Here is a 20,708-nt window from a genome sequence, read left to right on the forward strand (position 1 = left end):
CCTCCTCGGAGGGAGCCCGGGACTAGACCTTGGAGGAGGAGCATCTGGCGTGACCTTGAGTTGGAGGCGAGCGGAGGAACCTCCCCCTGGCGTCATCCGCGTCCTTCCACTCGGACAGGCGGGGCTGGAAGGGAAGTTCTGGGCCTAACGTAACTTCCTCCGGTGTCCGAAGGGGAACCCGAGCCTCTAGGGAGTCGGGGGGGGGGGCAGGGGAGGGGTTTGTCCAAGGTCACGGGGAGGGGGAAGGGACGGGATTAGTCTTCCCCTCGGATCCTCCTCCCCACTCGCCTGCTCAAAAACCTTCCGTAGCTCCCGTTGTCTCTTCGGTGAAAAAAGCTCCGCCCCCCCCCCCGAAATCTGGGTCCCCGCTGACTGCCCTTCACGAGCCCGGGCGCCCCCGGACCGTCCTTCGGGGCTCGGATGGGTGCAGACTTAGGGGGATACCCGGAGAAACGTCCTGGGGGACCCCGGGATGTCGAGGGCAGCCCAGGCGGGCCTTGGGACGCGGGAGGGGTCAGCTAAGCCCGGCCCGCCGCTGGATCCTGGTTCTGGTCCAAAATCACCCGATGAGCGGGAAGCGGACCGCCGCGGCCGCCCCCGCCCCCCTCCGCTCTAATCCCGCCCGGGAGCCATCAAGCACCTACTGGGCGTCGGCACGTGCTCCAGCGCGGGAGACAAAGAACGACCCCGAAGCCCATTTTCTTCCCCAACCCTGTTCCGCTCCCCGCCCAGCGCCCGCTCTCATTCTCCCGGTCGGCGCCGGGACCTTGGACCCGGTCCTCGAGCGGCCGGGCCCGGCCAGCGGAGCCTTCCTCGTGCTCCTTCCTCCACCGCCGCCCTCCTCTTCCTCCCCGGCTTGCTCCCTTCCCTGGGTTTTCTTCCCCTGTTCATCTGGTGTCCTCGCAACCATTCTGCTCTGTTATTGCACCCATTTCACAGACGAAACCGAGACTGGGAAGTGTTGGGCTGCCTTCTGGCCCCAGCCCGGCTCTCTAACCCGCCAACCCTTCGCAGCCGCTGGTACGTGTCCGACGAGCCCTTAGCGCAGGGTTTGGGTAATAGCGAGCGCTCCCGGAGTTGGCTTTATCTCGCTCCGCGCCGCCGGCCCTCCCGCAGCTTATCTCGCCTCCCCGAACCTCCCGCGGCGGACGCCTTCCCCTCCCCGGACGAGCCTTTGCCCGGGCTCCGCTCCTCGGGGGCGTCCTGCAGACCTTCCCCCCCCTCCGATAATCTCAGCTCCCCTCGGTTCAATCATCTCATGCAGATGGAGCCTCTCTCCAGACCCCTTTTTGGCTATCACTAATCACTAGTGGGGGTTGCTTCAGTCCAACTGAGCTCCGTTAGGGACCTTACAAAGGCCAAGGGCTTTCTTTGCCTCCAGGGCCATCTCCCGTCCTCCCGTCGGTAACTGCCCGTGGCCCAGGTGACTGGGGAAGAGAGTGAGACCCGGGATTCCGCACAGCCCGCCCTCAGCTAAAGCCAATTCCCTTTCGTGTCATTCTATCTCCGCCCTGGTGGCAGGATGCTAGTTAGCAAATTAGGAGAGCAAGAGATTGTTTATCCGGAGGAAGTTACGGCCAAAGGAGAACTAGAGATTATTATAAAATGCACCATGGACAACTTGGATTACATTAAATGAAAAAGTTGTTGCACAGGTTTGGCAATTGTCAATGTTGTAAAATTACCCATGTATGTATCTGATAAATAAAAACTATTAAAATACATTTAAAAAAAAAAAAAAAAAGCTGTTGCACAAACAAAACCAACACAAGCAAGACGAAAAGGGAAGTACAAAGCTGGGGGGAGTTTTGTTTACAGCCAGTGTTTCTGATAAAGGTCTAATTTCTAAAATATCTAAAGAACTGGGTCAAATCTATTAGAATACAAGTCATTCCCCAGTTGATAAATGGTCAAAGGAGTTGAACAATTTTCAGATGGTGAAATGAAAGCCATCCATGGTCATATAAAAAATGCTCTAAATCACTATTGATTTGAGAAATGCAAATTAAAACAATTCTGAGATAACCTGTCAGGCCTCTCAGATTGGCTAAAATGACAGGAAAATGATAAATGTTGGAGGGGATGTGGGAAAACTGGGACACTAATGCATTGTTGATGAGTTGTGAAATGATGCAACCATTCTGGAGAGCAATCTGGAACTATGCCTCAAGGGCTATGAAACTGTGCACACTCTTTGACCCAGAAATACCACTTCTGGTTCTGTACTCAAAAGATCAGTGAAAAAGGAGGAAAAAAAATAAACCATATGTACAAAAATATTTACAGCAGCTCTTTTTGATGATGGGAAAAAAACTGGAAATCAAGGGGATACCCAACAATTGGGGAATCACTGACCACATTATGATATGTAATTGTGATGGAATACTGTTGCGCTATAAGAAATAACGACCAGGGTCACTTCAGAAAAACCTGAGAAGACCTATATGAACTGTTGCAAAGTGAACTGAACAGAACCAAGAGAACATTGTACATGGTAACATTGTATTGATAATACATATTGTAATATTGTAATGATAATCAGACTTAACAACTCTGATCAATAACATGATCCAAGACAATTGTGAAGGGTTCATGATGCTTTGCAGAGACAGAGTTGATAAACTGAATACAAATTGAAATAAACTTTTTTTCACTTTTTCTTCTTTTTTTTTTTTTTGCAGCACGACTAATATGAAAATATGCTTTGCATGATTTCACATGTATAATTGATATATTGCTTGTCTTTTCAATGGGTAGAGGAATGGAGGAAAGGAAGAAAAAAAATTTTTTTTTGATGCTTAGAGTCTTTTGGGGAAAGTCAACACAGATAAATAATTGTAGTTATCTTCTACAAAATATTTACTTGGTTGATTGTTGTCCTTCATTCTCCAAGAGGACCAAAATGACATCACTGTTAAGAGTCAAGTTACACTGTGTCCAACTGTAGCTGATCAGAACAATATGAGCTGGGAGTGCTCTGCCATAGGTTGGACACAAATAGTCCCTGTGAACATTTGAGATGGCTTCACTACCTTGTATATTTCTTCCCAGCTAATTTGATTCTGCTTTGCTCACAGGGCCCAGTACCTTTCTGATGAGGGCACACCATGTCTCCCATGTCATACAATCAATTCTAAAGTTAAGGTCTTAGTCTTGTCTGACTCTTTGGGACTCCTTGGACTAAGAACTAAGACAAGCCCTTGAGAGTGCCCTTGGACTGCTTTTTTTTCTGATCACCTTGTGAGCACTTGCCCTGTATGAGTTCTCCATAAAATAGCTTTTTGGCCAGCCCATTGGAGTTGTGCTCTCTGCAGTAGAGTTGGAAGTTTAGTTCGAGACAGGACCTCATTATCTGGTATCTTATCCTTCCAGGTGCTCTTCAGAACCTTCCTAAAATAATTATACAACATACTTACTGAACAGACTGATGGTAACCTAGAGAGCTAGGAATCGGCCCCAATGAGCTCCGAGAGACCTCCTGAAGAAGGTGTCTTTTGAAGTGAGTCTCTAAGGAAGCCAGGAATTCAGAGAATTGGAGGGAGGGGAGAAAAGCATTCTAGGCATAAGGAGATAAGACATTGAAAAGACAGAAATGGGAGCCAGTGTAGCTGGACTCTAATATGTCTGGTCAAAGCCTAAGTGCATATATAAGCTGACTGGAGAAATCATAAGGGGAGAAGGGGGAAGGGAAGAAAGGGGACCCAAATTGTGAAGAATTTATAATTAGTGCCAGAGGTAATAGAGGTACAAAGTATTGGAGATACAAATAGAAAATATAAAAAGAAAAGTAGCCTCCACCTTTAAAGAGCTTAAAATCGAATGAGGGACTTTAGAAAGCTGTTGAAAAGAGGAAAATCACAGTGGGTGATGATGGGAGGCCAAAAAAGCCCTCTGAAAATGTGAGGTTTGCTCCAGCAGAGGGAACAGAAGAGATCAGAAAAGATGTGAGCACCTAAACTAGTGAAATTTTGCATTTCCCCACTGAAGTTTCTGGGGCCATGATAGAATCCAGTTCAGAGACGTGCAACCTTGATAGGGCTGAAATGAGACATACAGATGTTTACTCAAAATTTGAGGAAATTCTTCTCTTGGGTAACAGCCAAGTTAAGAAGCATCCTTTTTTATGGAGCCAAATTGTAACATCCCAGATTGAAAGTTGGAAGGGATCTTAAACATATCTAACCCAACACCCTCATCTTAAGAGACACTGACCCCCACTCCCAGATATACTCCACAGGCTCCTCCTACCTTTCTCCCAGCCCTAATCCAATCCTCCAGATACATACAAACCAGAGCTAGTCCTGGAAACCTTAGGGGTATTCCAGTTCCTAGCTTCTTAAATTGTGGTTTGTAATCCCATTTGGGGCCTTCTAGTGAATGTGGGGGGAGGGGTCACAAAATTATGATTTGTTATCACCAAATGTTTGATTTGTATAACTATTTTGTATACCTATATATCAGGAGTCACGTCAAAGTTTCTTGGGTTACTAGTGGAAAAAAGTTTAAGAAGCCTTGGTCCAACTATTTCACAGATGAAGATACTGAGGGTCAGAGAGGTAAAGATACAGGCACTAACTGGGTGGTGGAAACAGGATTCTAAGCCAGATCCTCTCATCCCAAATGCAACACTCCTATATACAGCATAGAATCCTGCACAGGAAGGCTAGAGATCTGGTTCTGGCCCTGGCTCCACCCAGGATCCTTTGCATTAGGTAAGTCTGGTAAAGCCTTCAGTGGCTGTTTGTCCTATAATAAATAAATAGTACTTGCCATTCTTACCTCAGGAACTCAGATATGAAAGTGCTTTGGAGTTTCCAACAAATGAAGCATACCTCTCACTGTGGCAGGGAAGTGGTAATCAATAAGTTTAGAATAAGGCATTATGTTTTCAGACAAGGCTAGTTGATTTATCTTGCTAGAAGAATGAGATGAGGAAGTTTATATGATTGATAATTATGTTTCTTTAAAAAGAAAAACATTAAACATTTTTTAAAACCCAGGAAGTATTAAGTCCTATAGAAATGATTTGCATCAAGTTCATTTATTCAAACACACACTTATTGAATCTTTGCTATATAAAAGGCCCTGGGACTAGAGATAAAGAACTGAAATAAAATAGGATTAGTGAAACTCAGTTCACAAAAAACTTTCTCCTCTCTAGTATACAAAAGAAAAGATATAATCCCTGGCTTCAAGGTGTTTACACTTGAAATTACCTCCACAGCTGTGCCCCCAAAGAAAACAAGCTGGTCACTTTGAGAAGAAAAAGAAATTGAGAAAGGGAGAGGAGGAGAGGAAGAAAAAGAGAGAAGAGAGAGAGAAAAGAGAGAGAGAGGAGAGAGAGGAGAAGAGAAAATTAACAGCAATATTGTACAATGAATGTGAATGACTTGGCTTTTCTTAGCAATACAGTAATCCCTGACAATTCCAAAAGATTCATAATGAAAAATACTGTCCACTTCCAGAGAAAGAAAAGAAAGATGAAGTCTGCATGCAGATCAAAGTATGCTATTTTTACTTTGTTTTTCCATGTGTTTTTTCCCCCCTTTTAGTCTGTTTCTTCTTTCATAATATAACTGATATAGAAATAAGTTTTACATGAAGGTACATATATAGCCTATTTAAGATTGCTTACTGTCTTAAGGAGGGTGAAGGGAAGGGAAGGAGGAAGGGAGATTTTTGCTTGTTTATTTAATAATAAATAGCTTTTTATTTTCAAAATTATAGTCAAAGATAGTTTTCAACATGCACCTTTGCAAAACCTTGTGATCCAAATTTTTCTCCCTCCTTTCCCCTCAACCCCTTCCCCAGAAGTAAGTAATCCAATATATGTTAAACATGTGCAATTCTATTATACATATTTCCACATTTATCATGCTGGACAAGAAAAATCAGATCAAAAGAGGAAAAAAATGAGAAAAAAAAAAAGAGCAAGCGAACGACAAAAAGGGTGAAAATACTATGTTATGATCCACATTCAGATCCCATAGTTCTCTTTCTAGATGCAGATGGCTTGGGAGAACATTTTTAAGAATGAATGTTTGGAAGTTGGAATAATTGAAAATTATTGGAAAAAACTGAAAAACTAGAAATTGGAAAATATTGGAATTGGAATTGGAAAAAGAATGGAAAAGAATGAAATACTATCTTAAAAAATTTTAATGTACCTCTCTATACAGATAACTTGTTACAAAGTTAAATAGGAGGAAATTTAATTTTAGTTATGGATTTTAGCCTAAAGTTCAAGTCGGGATTTGAACCGAGTCTTCCTGGCTCTTTAGCTATTTCTATAATTTCTAGGATTTTAATCAGTGGATATGTGGGGAGAAAGAATTTCAGGTAAACTGAATGCAGTGGGCAAATACTCAGAGGCCTATTTAAAGAACAGTGAGTAATCAGCTTGGCAGGAGAGAGGGAATTTGGAGTAGATAAACTTCAAAAAGTGCCTTAAGGTTAGGTTGGGGATAGTTTTAAATACAGGGCAAAGGAATGTGGACTTTGTTCAGGCAATGGAAAGCTATGAGAAGCTTTTAAGAAAAGAAGACACAAGAAGGAGGATTTGCTTTAGAAAAAAGGATTTTGGAAGGAGCAGATCACTTGGGAGGCAGTTATAATAATCCAGTTTGAGAAATAATAAAGACTGAATTAGTTCCCTGAGGTAAGGGCTGTCTTTTGCCTTTTTTTTTTTTTTTTTTTTTTTTTTTAATCCCTAGGTTAAGCACAGTGTCAGCACATATAGATATAAATAAATGTTTACTGACTGATTGATTGAATTAAGGATAGTAGTAATGAGTAGGGCAGAAAATAGAAGTAGAAAGACCTATAGAATAATAAATACATTATCAGGTCATCAACAGAACATTTGGTATCAGTACAAATATTTTGACTTTTTTTTTTTTTTTTTAGTATACATATGCATTCATTTCTTACATGTTTTTCTGTATGAGTCATGTTGGGAGAGAAACATCAGAACAAAAGTAAAAAACCACAAGGAAAAAAAAAAAACAGACAAGAAAAAAGAGCTGAAAATCCAAAGCTTATTGGAATTGCCTTGGGTGACTGAATTTCTGAGAACCAAATCTATCATAGTTAATCGTCATAATTTTGTTGCTGTGTACAATGTTTTCCTGAATCTGCTTGCTTCCCTCATCATCAGTTCACTTAAATCTTTCCAGGCTTTTCTAATCAACCTGTTCATCATTTTTTATAGAACAATCATATTCCATTGTTTCCATATACCACAACTTATTCAGCCATTTCCCAATTAGTGGGCATCCATTTATTTTCCAATTCTATGGTAGGACAAAAAGAACTGCTACAAACATTTTTGCACATGTGGGACCTTTTCCCTCTTTTATGATTTCTTTGGAATACAGGCCCAGAAGAGACACTGCTGGATCACAGGGTAAGCACAGTTTTATAGCCCTTTGGGAATAGTTCCAAATTGCTCTTTAGAATTGGATCAGTTCACAACTACACTAACGATGCATTAGTGTTGGGCTTAATTTCTAAGTACCCTAACTCTGATTGATAGGTGAGCTTTTGATTTATCTTGTCCAGGCCCAAATCTTCACTTTACTTTCTGCTTTCACTTCCTCATGTCCTCAATCTTGGTCCCATTTTCTCCTTGTGTTCCTCTCTCTAGCACCCCTTTATATGTTGCTTTCCCCCCTCCCCCATAAAACTGCAAGCTCCTTGAGGATAATTGTCTTGCTTATTTATATTTATAACCTCAATGCTTAGTACAATCTCCAGAACATAATAAGAGCTTTAATAAATGCCCTATTTTTATATACTTATGGAAAGAAGCCTTAAAAGACTAGGATCCATTTTTTTTTAATGGACCAATAAGAGTATTCACTTCTAGATAATTTCTTTATGAGTTCTTTTTCGAACATGTCCCTTTAGTGAATAAGAGCCTGGTCAGTGGACAAACTAAAAAGTTGACCATAAAAGGCTTTCTCTAGCTAAGCTTTCCAGTACTTGAGAATTTGAGAGCATCCCTACCTGGCAACAGAATCACTCATCCAGAAGATATCCCAGCCAACATCTGCAAAATCAGTTTAAAAGAGTAAAAGAGTGATTAAAGGAGTAGGGACTGACTCTTTAGACAATCTCACACAGAGTTATTAGATACCAGGAGCCCCCTTCAAGGAGCATGACCTCTGACAGGAAAGAAGACCATACCCTGCAATAGCTGATATGCAAAAAGGATTAGACCTTGAGAGCCCAGCTGGATAAAACATATAGGAGAGGCTCTGCATTTGGAGGAGTTTTGTGAGGACTCCACAGAGAAGAGAGGACTTTAAGATCAGGCAGTACCTGAGTAAGGAGAAACTGTAGTCATATATATTTGCTACAAATGTGTCTCATTACCATTGTAAAGTAAGTTTTTGCCCACGCTTTCCAAGGATGCTGTATTTATCAGTAGAATAGTGAGCCACAAGTTATGGAGGGAATATTTTTAGGTGCTGTTATTATGTCACATTAAGAAATACATTTGCTAAGAGTTAATTGTATTTGCTAGTTAATATTTAAGAGAAATATACCAGTGGGGACTCATTAGCTATATAGTTTTTAAAGTAGGTTTACTATATTGAAACCAAAATTGTGTTCTCCCTAGAAAACCTATGAGTGCCAGGTTGGGGGAGAAGACCAAAGAAAGAAAGAGGTGTGTGTGTGTGTGGGGGGGGGAACAGTTAGGTGGTGAATTGGATAGAGCACCAGCCCTGAAGTCAGGAGGACCTGAGCTCCAATCTGGTCTCAGACACTTAACACTTCCCAGATGTGTGACCCTGATCGAGTCACTTAACCCCAATTGCCTAGATAGGAAGGAAGTGGGGATGGTAAGATTTTAATCCTAGGTAATTTTAAAAATGATAATACTAAGGTTGGAAAATGGGAAGAGAAGAAGAGATTTTTGGGGGGATGGCCTGGAATGATTAGTTTGTTTTTGACCCATGGAGTTTGTGTTAGTATTAGGAAATCTAAATGGTGGTGGTGATGTATAGCTATCTATATGTGCATTATTTTTTTTTTTGGGGGGGAATACTAAGATTCAGTTGAATTCACTTCCAAAGCTATCACCAGGGGAACCCTTTGCTCTGAACTGTATCCAAGCAGTGGGGGATAAAAGGGACTGAACTATTCAGTTTTTTTAACTCAGTCCTAGAGATTGAGGGTACAGATTTACAAACCAATCAATCCTGACATTAGGAGGGTGACCTGTGGCTTTAGGAGCAGGATTTTTCCTCTGACCCAGGTAGAGAACAAAATGGGCATGTTGTAGTGGAGTGTATAGAGTGATAGGCCTGGAGTCAGGAAGATCTGAATTCAGTTCCAACCTCAGACAATTCTATTTGCCTCAGTTTCCTCACCTATAAAATGGGAATAATAAAAATATCTCCCTTTCAAGGTTTGTTGTGAAATTTTGTTTTGTAATATATGTAAAATGTTTGACATTTTACAATGCTAAACACTTAATAAATGCTCATTTCCCTCTCCCTTCTCACATTGTTCTTCTCTTCATGTCCCCATGGAAGTAAGGATTCAAGCTGCACAATTTATTTTCTGATCCCCCAGTTTAAAGTTCTCCTAGTACTGGCTGCCTGTAACTATGGGGTGAACTCCAGTTCAGCAGCTGGAATGGACAGCTGGCTCCCCTAACCTCTCCCCAGTCAGGTCGCTGCTTCCAAGTAAGGGAGGTTGCTGAATTCTGAGCTGTTCTGCCAGAAGGGGTGGGGATCTCAGTTTCCCCATCTTCAGTGTGGGGATAATGAGGCTGGCTCTCTCACCTAATTCTGAGAAAGGTGCTAAGTAAGTATAAAGTAAAAGCATTATCTCAGCTGGGTGTTAGAAGCTTAATTAATTAGCCTTCCTAAAGCCTCCAGCTCCTGAGGATAAAAGGCTTGGGCTAATTATTGTTATGTTTGTTAAGCCCACTCAGCTGAGAATTTCCACACACCCCCATACCACTTCCCCCCTCCCTGCCCCCTAACACAGATAGATACCATACTTATTTCCTCTCTGTGATTCCCAGGGAGCTAGAAAGAGAAACACCTGCTGTAGCTTCTCCTGTTGGGTCCCATCCAGTTTTCAGAGGCCCTGTTCTGCCTATGTGATCAGCTGGATAGTGACAACCATCCTCCATTTATTTGAGATGGGCTGCCAAGACAAGAGGAGTGAATGAGTAGAGGTCTAGAACATTTACTTCAATCCTAGATGGGTCATCTTGCTGTTGGTGAATCCTAAATAGAAGTTCTGAATGGTAAAGGACCTTAAATGCTATGTATTCCAAATCCTGAATTCCCTCTAGTCATCCATCCTCTGATGGCAGACTATGAGGGCTGGTTACTGGTCCTTCTGGCATTCTGAAATAGCCTATTCCACTTTTGAACCAATCTGACAGTAGACTATTTAAAATATAGCTCCCAGGTAACTCTTAAGGAATCAAGAATATTCTTCCACAAGCCATTCATTCATGAATCCCTCCAAGTAGCAACAAACCATCCTCTCTCCAAGAGGCTCTAATCTAAATCTTTGGGTGGCTGCTTTGCCTGTGGGCCTCAGCTTTTGCAGAATGAATATTTAGCCTGGAGAGGCTACTTACATGCTACTTGTCACTCTCACATCCTGTCTGGGTCTTCCCCTTCCTATTGGATAGTCGATTAAAAGATAGTGTTTGTGGGATTGCCTGTCATCTAAGGGAGGGAGTAGAGGGAGGGAGGGGAAAATTTGGAAAAGTGAATACAAGGGATAATGTTGTTTAAAAAAAAAAAAAATTATCCATGCATATGTACTGTCAAAAAATTACAATTATAAAATTAATTTTTAAAAAAATGATAGTGTTTGCTGTGAATTTGCATGCTCTTAAGTTTGATTGTTTTTAGGTAAATGGAAGAGCATGTTGATGATGGGAAGGTCTTGAGATACATAAGCTTTCAAGTAGTGAATGATCCTTGCTGTTGCTGTTTCCAGTTCTATTCCTCCCAAGGATTCCCTGCCACCTCTGGTAATCTGAATTTACTCTAGCATTCAAGTCACCCAGAATGATCAGTCTGTCCTCTCTTGACATACTGATGATGATGATCTGTGTATTATATATGTACACACACACACACACACACACACACATACACACACACACACCTTTCCAGGCTAAATCACTGCAGTTCTCTCAGTAATGAATATATCACATTTTAAGGCCCCTCAGCTGATTGCCCTTCCTTGGTCTTGCTCTAGTTTGTCAATATCCAGTCTAAAGCGTGGATCTCAGAACTGGATTCAATCACTGTGGACATGTAAGTCATTCCTGATGTGAATTCCCTTTTTTTCAGCAGCCATATCCACATCACTAATTGACACAGTTTGTCATACTCCTGGGCTCCTGAGTCTCTCTTCTCGTGTAATTGGCGTTCATCCAAATACAGGATTTTTCCATTTCTCCCCATTTAATTTCACAGTCTGCAGTTCAGTTCATCATTACAGCATGTTGAGATCACTTTAGCCCCCCATTTTGTCATCCAACAAGTTAATTCGTTCTCTTGAATTCTCATCAACAGGAAATTTGATTAACAACCCATCTATGTCCTCATCCAAGTTGTTATTCAAAATGTCAAACAGAGCAGGGCCAAGGACTCTCTGTAATTGTCCTCTAGAGATATTATCTGGCTGAACAGGGCTGAGAACTTCAGAAGCTGATGCCTTCTCCACCTTTCTCCTACTCCATTTCCTTTGTTATTACTTTAATCATGATAAATATAGTTAATGCTTATGAAGGACTTTAGTATTACGAAGCACTTTCTTCATTCTATGAAACAGGGGAAATCTAGTATTATTCCCATTTTATAGATAAGCAAATTGAGGTTTGGAATCTTATTGTCCCGTGTCTGTTATTGAACTGTGATTTAAACTCTGGTCTTCTTATGGCAAATCCATAAAACACTGGATTTGTGTTCTTTCCATGAGGCTACATTGCCTCTTTCTTAACTTTTCTTTTCTCCTCACATAATGTCTAAATAATTCTTAAACTGTTTGGTTTCAGAACCCCTTTATACTCTTAAAAATGATCGAAGACCATCCCAAAGGCTTTTTGTTTATATGTATTTTATCTATTGATACTTACCATGTACAAAATAAAAATGCCCTAATAATACTAGAAACACAGTTTAGACTTAAAGGACCTTCTAGAAGACACTCAGGGACCCTCAGGGGTCCTTAGATGAAACTCTGAGAACCACTCCTCTCTCCTCTTCCCATATTGCAAATATAACTCCAGGGTCATTGCAGGGCAGCTTACTGGAATAGATATGTCACTTCTTCCCTCCTCCGAGCACGTGAGATTAGGATGGGAGACTGGAAGAGGAAAGAACACCCAACCTAAAACACTGGATGTTTTAGCTCCTACAGTCATCAGTCAGCCAGATATTCATTCACTAGGGAGGGATAGCAGGAGCTTATGACCCTGTGTACTGGATGACTGAGGAATTGGAGGGAGTATAATACAAAGGACAATGGGCTAACAATAGATAGAGTGTTGCCTTTGAAATAAGGAAAACCAAAGACTATGATCCACTTCTGATAGTTATTAGAGATGTGACTATTGACAAATTACTTGCTCACTTTGAGACTCAGTTTCTTCATCTGTGAAATGGGTGTAATAACAATACTAACAATACCAACTCATAGATCGATTGTGAGAATCAAATGAAATAATATGCACAAAGTGCTTGATAAATAAAGATGTCAATATCAGTTATGTTTACCACTCATCCGGTTACCTTGGCAAGTCGCACTTTTTCTGCATCTGAGTTTCTTCATGGATTAAGTCATGGGAGCAAATGTACTTCTCTCTACTTCACTCCTGCTGTCCTCAATGCTTAGAATATGTTCCCCCTTCACCCCTATCCATATCCAGGTAGGTGGGCACAATGGATTGAAACTGAAGTCAGGAAGTTGAGTTAGGAAGACAGGATTTCAAATCCAGCTTCAGATACCTACTAGCTAGGTGACCCTGGGCAAGTCACTTAATCCTGATTGCCTTCAAGAATAATAATGCCGAATTTTGGCTCTGGGGGCAAATCCCTTCTCTGTCCATTTTTACCTGTGTGACTTTGGATAATCGAACTCTCCCGACTTCCATTTCCTCACCTATAAAACAAGAGGATTGGACCAGATGAATTCCAAAGTTTATGTCAACTCTAAACCTATGATCCTACCATATTTTCCAATTGCATTGGTTCTTTGTAGTCTTCATCTTCCTACTTCTCCATCTCTCCGCCCCAGGTGAGGGATTGGGATCATCTGAGGGTTCTGCCCAGTGATGAGGGAAAACAGTGGCAAATAAATGGAAGATGTATTTAAATGATCAGAAGTTTGATCCCTGAGTTAAGATCAGTGGTGTGCTAGTACATATTTAACACCTGACTGGTGGGTTGGAGGCAGGAGAAGCAGAGAGAAATGAATACAAGATGCACTTTTAAATTTGATTTGCGTCCAATTCTTTTTGTACAGCAAAACAACTGTTTGGACATGTATACATATATTTAATTTATACTTTAACATATTTAACATGTATTGCTCAACCTGCCATCTGGGGTGGGAGGAAAGAGGGGGAAAAATTAGAACAAAAGTTTTGGCAATTGTCAACGTTGTAAAATTACCCATGCAGATATCTGATAAATAAAAGCTATTAAAATATTTTTTTAAAATTCAAGCATCCCAAGAAAAAAAATAAATTTGATTTGCTTTATTAACATTTCCTTAAGTTTGGAAATTAACAAAAACAATAAATCAAGTCCTTATTTATAGATTTTGATGATTTTCAAGGTGGAAACGCTCCTACTAAAAACATAACAATTAAGAGCAGCTAGGTGGCGCAGTGGAGAGATCACCAGCCCTGAGTAAGGAGAACCTGAGTTCAAATTTGATTTCAGACACAACACTTCCTAGCTATGTGACCTTTGGCAAGTCATTTAACTCCAGTTGCCTCAGGAAAAACAAAACCAATCAAGCTCCCCAGTATCCCAGTTTAGAGTCACAGATTTAGCGCTGAAGTTGATTTTTAGAAACCATGGCGTTCCTCTCTTTTACTTTATAGATAAAGAAACTGAGGCTAAAAGTGATTTAAAAAATTGATTTAAAAGTGATTAAGTGATTTTCAAGCCACGATTATGCAGCTAACAAGTGTATTAGAGGTGAAGATTTGAACTCAATCTAAAAAATATGATTCCTCACGATCCACTATGCCAGAATTCATAGGCTTTTCTATATTGAAAAGAAAATTCCTAGAATTACAGTGTAGGAAGACGGTCCTTTCTTGGTCAACTCATACTTGACTAAAAATATTTTTTATAACATTACTGACCAAATCACTCCCAGTGGCAGCCGCCCCACTCCCTCCTGAGGCAACTCGTTGCATTTCTGGTTACATTTCATTTTCAAACATTTTGCTTAATATTTACTTCTTTGAGAAGTCCCCTATTTCCTAGTTCTCCTCTCTGGGATTTAAACAGAACAGTTCTCATTCTGCTATCTATGAAGTCTCCCCAGAGCCTGGAATAAAATGCTCCCAGTTCCATCTCAAATGCCTATGTGTGCACAAACAGTAGCAATACACTGAATGACCAATGATCAAAAATTACAAAAAAAGAAATTGTAATACATGAATGTAATAGAATATCGTTAAGGAAATGAAGGATGGAAAGAACAATAACCATGAGATAATCGTGAGGAAATATTGCAAAGTGGTAATGATCATCAAGCTTAGTCCCAAACAAGACTCGCAAGAAGCCACTTTCTCCTCTTTGCAGAAGTGGGTGCGTTTGATGGAGGGGTTCATCTTATTGAACTATTTCCCTCTTCTTTGAAAAATTCTTTGTAGCACGGAAGAGCATTTTACAAATGATGTAAAAACAAAAACATTAATAAAATTATATTTTTAAAAGACCCTAAAGGCTATGTATAGTAATGAGGCTTGACCCTAAAGAACACATACATTAGAAAATACAGCTCTTTCCTTTTGTGGGAGCATATGGGTGTGGAATATTGAATGTGCTGTCAGACACCATCAATATGTCAATTTTGCTGATACAGTTTTGTCAATTCCCCGAGAGTCTCCACAGCTGTGGATCATAGCGTCTGAAGGAGCTGCAGGGCCGCCTTTGCTGACACAGGGGTTGTGGACTGGGAATGAGATCAATTGGAGGTAGAGGGAAGAGGAGAGAAGTCAGACAATGCAACGGCCTCTCAGTCAGAGAACAGCAACTGCCCCTCGGTCTCCTCATATCATCCTCTCACAAGTGGAGATCCATTCTGGGTCCGATCTCCAGCAGCCACTATCAGGTGGCTCTCCTGTGTTCCAACATAGTTTAAATACTTTTGTTACAAGGGAAGCTTCATAAGATGGGGAGAGGGAGCATATTTAAAATAATAATAATAACATAAAAACAGGTAACAATAAAACAGACTTATAACAGTGCCTAGTATATAGTAGATGGTTAATAATTGCTTCCTAATTTGTTTGTTTTTGCTTCCTAATTTATTGATTTGACTTGGAATCAGAAGAAGAGTTTCATTTTGCTGATCCTGGTCTATAATGTCTTCTTGTTCACCTATCCGTGCCTTTCCTTTCTACCTTCGCTGAGGTTAGTCAACGTGACGAGGACAGCTGATGAACTTGGAGAAGGGTCCCAGAAGACAGTCGGCTTACTTTGTCATCTCCGAGCCCACCAATGAATTCTGATGGCTCCATCCATGTGCATCTGTCTCTGGCGCACCTTGACTTGATGACGCTCAGACCTCCACTCTCTTCCCTGTGACTCAGAACAGCCAGTTAAGTCTCTCACCAACTCGTCCCACCATTAACCCTCCCCAATCTCTAGGTCAAAACAGAGAGAAGACACTGCTGGTGTTTTTTCTTGTGTTTTTATTATGAATAAGGCATACCACAGTCACGCTTACAGCACAGGGCTCTAATTCTGTGGGTGGGTGGGTGATCTGAAGAGAATATACTTTGAAAAGCACTGGATTGAAAAAGCCCAGCACCTCCCCGCCCTGTGTTCTTGGGCTCTCTTCCCATCAACCTCCTGCCCAAGGGGAAACCCAGGCTTATTTTGCCCCCCACCATACCCAATGGCTTCCTATTTTCACCAAGTGGGCCGTCCCAAGGGGAGATATGGACCTATTTCCACTCCCCCTCCAGCCCAAAGCTAGATGAACTGTACCTTTCGAGGGTGGGCTCTTTTGTACCTGTTAAGTTTCCCAAGGAGGGAGGGAATTTCTGTCTCTATTGATCCCTGATCAGAAAGGGGAGTTTGTATAAGTAGAGAAAGGAAGAGGACAGAGTTCATGTTTCTAGCCTGAAAATCTCAGACCCTGGGTGCTACCCAGGTCTGAGCATGGAATGGGATGGGATGGGAGACACCTTAGCATGGTACTGGAGATGAGAGTCCTTGCCTCCTGGATAGATGAGCCAACTACTCCCCAGATCCCCTCGCTCACTTGGGGACATGACACAGTTGGACTCCCCTCCCCTTCATGCTAGGACTAAAGGGACTTTCTGTGGGGATCAAGGCAACCTAGGTGCACCATCATGACTGGGTGGAGAGTAAATCGTGTGGCATGGGGAAGGTTTTACAATGGGCATTCCCTCCCACTGGGGAGAGGTGAGGGCACAGTGGGCTGAGCTGAGACACCTGCCCACATCCCATCTGAGAACACCTTGGCCTAATGTAGGATTTAATTAATTAGTCCTCCCCATGGGATGGGAAAGAGAGATGAAAAGTGCAATTTGTAGTTCATAATAAAATGTGAGCAGCATTTCAAAAGCAGACAGGGAAGGGAGAGGAGGAAAAGCAGGTGCTCTCAGATGCCTCGGGGCCGCAGCTCCCTGCTCCAAGCCAAGAAGAGGTCTTGCTCCTTGGAGTCTTTAGGAGGATGGCACTACCCAGATCCCCACCTTGCCAGGCTCCTATAGCTCTAGCTTGTGCTATGCTCATGCCTGAGGGGAAGGGGAAGCACCTGTAAACAGACCTTCCAACCTCAGTAGGGCAGAGTGAAGGAAGCCTTTCCCACCCTCCCACTTCTCCCCCTCCTCATCCTAGGGGTAGAAGGTAGGGCTAGGGAGGAGAGAATTAGGGATAAGGACACAAGAAAGACGGAGTTAGAATCTGGTGGCCTGGGAGCTGGGGAGGAGATCTCCCCTTTTCACCCTACGACTGATCCTATCAGGGCCCTCCCTGTTCCCATACGGCAGAAAAGCGTATTTGCTTTGTTGTCGGAGGGCCTCTGAAGCTAACTACCAGGTGGTTCTGGGTAAGTCATTTAAACTCTACAGGATGCAGTTTCCTCCTCTGTAAAATGAGGGAGCCGAGCTAGCTGATCTCTGAGGTCTGATCCTATGATCTCTTTCCTCTATGATCAACCCCTTAAGAGTGTTCTCTGGAGGTAGAGTTTCTGGAAAGTTGTCAATTTGGCATCCCTCCCCCAGGAGTGGTCATTCAGTTAAGTTGCATTTATTAAGTGCCTACTATGTGCCAGACACTACTCAGTGCTGGTGATATCAGTAGTATGTCAGAGTGTGGGGATCGATTCCTTTCCCATATCTTCTGCTTCCTTCCGCCTCAGCTGAGTGCACAAAGACTCTCCTCCCCCAGCTTCCCAGTAGCCGCAGGCTTTCATCTGGGGATCTCTAAGCACCCTGCAAATGATTAAGTGTTATTATCTCCATTTGCTGGGAGGGGGAGGGCATGTGGAAGAGGCAGGTGAGGAAGCCCAGATGGGGTCACCTGAGGAGAGGCTGGCCAGGCTAGAAAGTGGCTTGTGTGTGGGTGAAGGCTCTCTGGAAAGTCTGGCACCTTGGAGATGAGGAGCCACGTCAGGAAGAGGGGAAGAAGGGCAATTGCAACAGGGCTGAGGGAACTGTGGCTTTTATTAGCTGATAAGGAAAGCCCTCTCCTCACTACTGCAGAAGAAAATAAACTAGTAAAGTCACGCTGTGCTCCCCAGGTGTACGATCTGGGAGATGGAAGACCTCGTGTCAGTGGCAAAGGAGGGACACCCTACATTTTCTCCCCCTGTCTCCGGTCCCATCTAAAGGACACAGAAAGTGACAAAACTTAGCAGAGTGAGGCTGGGCCTCAGAGAGACCATGGAAATAAGATTCAGATGAAAGAAAACACACTCTAAAGCCTGGAAAAGACAGAAGGAGGAAGGGAAAGGACCGTACTTAAGCAGCCTGTGACGTTGCAAGCCTTAGCAGTTTCATTACCAAAGCAGGGGAAGGGGAGCACATACTGGGGCGGAAAAAGGGACTGTCAAGGGCCCAACAGCAGGGATGTGATTTTACAGGGTCCGTAAGAGGGTTATCTTAGCTAGACTCCCCAAAGGGTCGTGTCACATCAGGATAGCTGCCTGTTAACAACTTTCTACATGTGCTCTGGGCTTCTATAAGTGCGCTGAAGGCAGGTGTTTGCTTGCTCAGGACTTCCTATCCCCAGGAGAGAGGGAGCTGCCAGGCTTTCCAAGAGAACCCAGATTTGGATGAAGGAAAAAAACCTTTTTCAAAACTTCCCTCCTGAGGAAATTAGGTATGAATATGGGGGCCTTCTGGTACACACACTACCTCCCCAACTTGAATAAGTCTTCTGCCCATCCCTTAGCCCAAGGAGCTTTTTCAGACCTGTGTCCTTTCCCCCTTTCTTATCTTGAACCCCCCCCTCTACCCCTCCTACTCCCTGCCTTGACCCTGTCCTACCTCCCAATTTCTCCAGCACCCAAGTGGGTTCTCTAGGGCAGATGGGAGCAGGATCCTCAGTTCCTGTTCCTGTTCCCTCCCCCACAAGAAGAAGACGAATGAGAAATCAAAATTATTTTGGAAAATAGGCTGAGGCCTGTTGCGTAAGTCAGGGACTGTGGATGTGTGGCAAAGGTCCTGCTCTTTCCTCCCACTTCCTTCTTTTCCAGCTCCCTGGAAGATTGTTCACAGGCACTTAGGGCTCAAGATGGGATCTACTAGGGGGCTGAGCTCTTCCTGATCGAATTCCCAGGGGAGAGGGATTCTCCCCTTTGTTTGGAAGCAGGAAAGAGGAACCCAAGGTAGGTAAAGGAAGCAAGGGAAAACAGAGAAAAGTGCCTTTCCCCTATATTATTCTATTACCTTCCCAGGGATTTGAAATTATTGCCCCTCTTGGTTCTGGGGTGACATAGCTGGAGAGAAATCCAGACAGTTATGGCCTGTAGCTAAAGAACCAAAAATGGGCCCCCAGACCCACTCCATGGTTGAGCAGCATAGGCTGTTTGCCTACATTCATGTCTATTCCACTCCCACCCAGTCACCAAGTGTCCCAGGAAGGAGGCACCCTGTGTATTTCTCTCCCCACTGCCTCCGGCCCCCTCCTGTTCCTGAATTCCACTTTCTCCTAGTTCCCGGAGCTAGGGAACATATCAGGCCCCAGGCAGAAGCTGGGGTTGGAAGCTGAGGTTGTGCGCATTGGGGAGTGTCTCTCCATCCTTTACTTCCTCTTAACTCTCTGTTCCTAACATAAGCAAGATGGACATCAGGAGATCTAGCATCCCCACGGGGGAAGGTGTCTCCTGGATATTTAAAGTTGGGAGCAGTGGGGCAGGAGTGTTGTAATACAACTTTGAGGACCCCCCCCCTCCCTCCCCCAGCCTCACACCTACACTAATGACTCTCGGTTCCGGCAGCCACCCCTCCCTTCGGTCAAAGCCAGCTAATTGGGATGCAGCTGAAGCGAGTACCGAGGAACCAGGCCCCAGAAAAGCTCCCGAGGTAACCTGCCCGGTTCCCATTCCCAGCTCCTCCTACAGCAGTCTGAGAACGGAACTTCCCCACCTGGCCCCAGGGGGGCCCAGGGCAGCAAAAGCAGAAACTGCAGGAAAGGGTGCCCTCCCCTCCCCTCAGCTGCACCTCACCCACTCATCCTTTGGGAGTAACAAGCTCAGAAACAAGCAGCAAAGACGCCAACTAGGTGGATTCTTCTCCTTGGGTCCCCTGAGGGATGTTAGGCTTGGGGTGGGGGGGTGCCGAGAGGGGGTGGGGGTGGGGTAAAGTGTTCCGTGCTTGTTTGCAAAGCTGATGCAAAAGGGGATATACTCACGTTCTCAGGGGAAGCCTCGGCCCCGCCCCTTCTGCCAGAGAACTGGACCGACTATGGCGAGGTCTGCCCTGCGAAGGGGGCGCGGGAGCCATGCAGGGCGGAGGAGGGGGAGGAGAGGGCAGCTCCAAGGTCTTAGGGACAACAGAGACGGCAAGATCTGTCCTCCTTTCTCTGGACACCAGCCTTTTCCCTGGCTCTGAAGGCCCAGAAGACCATTTGTCCGCAACTTCCCCCTGCTCCTCTCTCCTCCCCGCCAAGATTGTCAATTTACTCCCTGGGACCTTCTCCCTCGACCCTCTCACTGGGAAGGGGGATAGATAAGATAATATAGATAAATAATTTCCTTTTTACAAAAATGTGCAATTGTTCTCCCCATCGTCCCCCTCCCCTCCTTTCAAGGAGGGACCTGGTTGTTTCCTTCCCAAAGGGCAAAGGGGCATCTTTGTGAGCGGAGGGAGTTAAATGGCCACGTTTCAGAGAAGACTTAATAGAAAGGACGGGTGGGGTGGAGGAAAGCAGGTCCCTCCATCGGCTCCCCCCCTCCCTGCTCAGTTACAGGGCCCCCCCATTTCCAGCCTCTGCTCGGCC

General features: G+C 43.6%; 1 long non-coding RNA gene across 3 annotated transcripts in view; it reads left to right on the plus strand.

Annotated features, from left to right (window-relative positions):
* Positions 1-18,915: 18,915 nt before the first annotated feature.
* LOC141540182 (uncharacterized) overlaps positions 18,916-20,708 on the plus strand; it is a 43,801-nt gene continuing 42,008 nt past the window's right edge. For all 3 annotated transcript variants that reach the window (XR_012481475.1, XR_012481476.1, XR_012481474.1), the window contains exon 1: positions 18,916-19,095. This is a non-coding gene — a long non-coding RNA (uncharacterized LOC141540182). The remainder of the gene's footprint in view (positions 19,096-20,708) is intronic.

Source organism: Sminthopsis crassicaudata, chromosome 4 (genome assembly GCF_048593235.1).
Source record: "Sminthopsis crassicaudata isolate SCR6 chromosome 4, ASM4859323v1, whole genome shotgun sequence".
Taxonomy (NCBI): domain Eukaryota; kingdom Metazoa; phylum Chordata; class Mammalia; order Dasyuromorphia; family Dasyuridae; genus Sminthopsis; species Sminthopsis crassicaudata.